Below are 3,144 nucleotides of genomic sequence, written 5' to 3'. Positions count from 1 at the left end.
CTGTGCAGGACTGGAGTGAATCAATAGCTGAGAGAGAGAGAGAGAGAGCATGGGTTGCGCTGCAGACGCTACAGCCTCCCACTTCCTCAAACTCCTCCGGATCAGACCATCTCTCTCTCGCGGGGGCCGCCGCTCACAGCCCTCCTCGTTTCCCCACGGCTGCGCGGCTCAAGAGTGCACAAGCCACGGCGCATCGCGTTTCTAATGTGAGTGCTGTGAGCACGGTGCACTGAATCTGCATCACACAGCGGTGCTCGAGACGTCACATTGAAAGATTCCCCCCACATTCACCGTTCCTTCTGCTTTGGTACGATCTCCGGGCTTCCAGCCGTCCGAGTCGCCGAGAGATGCTTTGAATGCAGCGATTGGCCTGCATGCGCTTCGTCTGCATGCGAGAGGCACTCAGGTGAGCTGTTTCCTGCAAACAGTGGCTGCAATAAGGTAAGAGCGCAGCACGACGAGCGCCGCGTCCCCTTCCTCCCTTTCAGTGCATGCTGATGGGCACAAACACTCCCCAGATGCTGCCATCATCACGTTTAATGTGTTCACTGGGCATATACGCTGAAAATGCACCCATGCAATGATGCACACTGCTTGTGACGTGCTGTCATGTCCGGAGCGGGTCGGCCCACCTGAGAATCGCGCTGGTTTATTGAGACGGGGGAATGTGGCACAGACTGGACGCATGCTTGGATAACGTGTGTTTATTAGGGATGCGTTGTTGTTGCGATATGCTCAGCGTAAGACTTTCTGCCCCGAGGAGGGAGGAAGAGAGATGATGGAGGAAGAAGCAGGCCACTCTCCTCCCTTCTGTGTTAGCGCCTCGCAGCATCGGCTGCTTTATCAGGCGCAGGATTAGAGCCGAGCCGCTGATATGTGTCACTAACACACTAAGATCACGCTGATGACGGACGGATGAACTGGGGCACTCGAACAAACGAGCGCCGCAAAAGTGTGTTCATCAATTCATAGCTGCTTCGATAACCTGATCATTATTGAAAATAATTTTGTAATTTGTGCATTTCAAACCAGTACTTTTATCTATCTATCTATCTATCTATCTATCTATCTATCTATCTGTCTATCTATCTATCTATCTATCTATCTATCTCTCTATCTGTCTATCTAGCTATCTATCTATCTCTCTATCTATCTATCTATCTATCTATCTCTCTCTCTCTCTCTATCTCTCTATCTGTCTGTCTATCTATCTATCTATCTATCGTTCTATCTATCTATCTCTCTATCTGTCTGTCTATCTATCTATCTATCTATCTATCGTTCTATCTATCGTTCTGTCTATCTTTCTATTTCTCCATCATTTATCTATTTATCCTTCTATCCATTTTATCTGTCATTCTATCGTTCTATCTATTGTTCTGTCTATCATTCTGTCTGTCATTATATTTATCCATTATTTTATATATTTATCCTTCTATCCATTGTTTTATCTATTTATCCTTCTATCTATTGTTCTGTTGTTCTATCTATTATTATATCATCTTTCTATTGTTCTGTCTGTCATTATATCTATCCATGATTTTAACCTTCCATCCATCCTTCCATCCTTCCATCCATCCATCCATCCATCCATCCATCTATCTATCGATCTATCTATCTATCATTCTATCTATCGTTCTATCGTTCTGTCTATCATTCTGTTTGTCATTATATTTATCCATCATTTTATTTATTTATCCTTCTATCCATCGTTTTATCTATTTATCCTTCTATCTATTGTTGTATTGTTCTATCTATTATTATATCATTCTGTCTATCTGACGTTCTGTCCATCTATTTATCATTCTCTCTGTCATTTTATTAATTTATTTATCATTCTGTCTATCTGTTGGTTTTGCCAGGCCAGCTTTTATAGTTAATCTTGACAAACTGTGCTTTTAAAAATGAACATAACTGCACTGAATTTCACTTCCTTAAATTAAAATCAGAATTTTTATTCTACATCTTGTTTAATTCAAATACGGGACAAGAAAAGAAATAAAAAAACAACAACCTTGATCCATAGTTGTTAACTAGTTTAACCGGCTTCACTCCATATGCTGTGCTGGTAAACTAACCAGATTAAACCAGACTGGACCAGCATGTAAATTCGTTTGTGCTCAGATGTGATTATCTTTCTGCGATTGCTTATGTTTTATGAAGCATAACAAAGCTTTCGTTGCGATGCGGTCAGATGAGCTGAGGTCACACTGCGAGCTCTCACACAGACCCGCTCACGCTGAAGATGTTCATTAGCGCCGGCCGCTCGCATTAAATATGTGCATAATTAATTTCGCAAGGGAGTAAACATCCCTTAATTGTCATGGATACAAAGTTTTAATCACCCAGTGTCTCCATTTGTTAGATGTTTTATGTAAATCTAGTCATTAGCCAACTGCTGTTGACCGTTGCTTCGCTTTCCCGAGCAAACGTCTGCTACAATTATCAATCTGTAATTCAGAAACGATTAGCCGAGCCACAAGGCTGTTTGAACTCACTCAAACGGTTCTCCAGCACTCAGCGTGAACCTGACCATTAGAATCCACACAAAGGCTTGGGTTACACCTCCGTTACAGAGAGCGGCTCTCGTCCCTGCAGCCGGAGATCAGCACAACTCTCTAATTCAGCTCACATTCTCCTGAAGGTCACTCAGATAGCGGCTATCTATCTATCTATCTATCTATCTATCTATTAGGGCTGTCAAAATGGCTGAAAAACTAAATTCAAATTTTTTACTTAAATATGAACAAAATTCGAATTATATTCGAATTTAAAATACATAATTTCAGTTAGGCTGAAGAAAAGCTTTTGGCTTCTCTTCTGAGGCCACAAGAGGGCGCATCGAGCAAAATATTATTAATGCACGTTTATTCAAAGCATAACCTGTGGGAAAAAAAGTGCATAATGTTTAAAATAATGTTTAGAAACCAATTATTATTAAGTTGCTTAAACAACTATAAACAAAAAAGCATCATGTATGTATGCATAGTTTAATACAAAGGGCCGAAAGCCAATCACGCAGAGTACATTTTTCATTTAAAAACATGAGTTGCAGTGGGATGGGGAAAAACCCGCCATAAAGTCTCGAGATTAGTTTTTTTCAATGTTGAACTTACATTAATTTTACATGGCTTTCTAAACATG

The 3,144-nt window shown here is 41.0% G+C and overlaps 1 protein-coding gene across 4 annotated transcripts in view; it reads left to right on the top strand.

Moving 5' to 3' along the window:
* Positions 1-335: 335 nt before the first annotated feature.
* Positions 336-3,144, top strand: part of LOC107726930 (cyclin-dependent kinase 14) — a 166,377-nt gene continuing 163,568 nt past the window's right edge. For 2 of the 4 annotated variants that reach the window (XM_016536626.1, XM_016536625.1), the window contains exon 1: positions 342-441. The gene's annotated coding sequence lies outside the window, so the exon portion shown is untranslated. Of the gene's footprint in view, positions 442-3,144 lie in introns of all 4 variants that reach the window. The other 2 variants (XM_016536624.1, XM_016536623.1) reach the window with 2 other exon arrangements.

Source organism: Sinocyclocheilus rhinocerous, unplaced genomic scaffold (genome assembly GCF_001515625.1).
Source record: "Sinocyclocheilus rhinocerous isolate Xijiao unplaced genomic scaffold, SAMN03320098_v1.1 scaffold2471, whole genome shotgun sequence".
Lineage (NCBI taxonomy): Eukaryota > Metazoa > Chordata > Actinopteri > Cypriniformes > Cyprinidae > Sinocyclocheilus > Sinocyclocheilus rhinocerous.
Note: the sequence above shows the minus strand (reverse complement) of the source record. Positions and strands in the feature narration are given on the sequence as shown.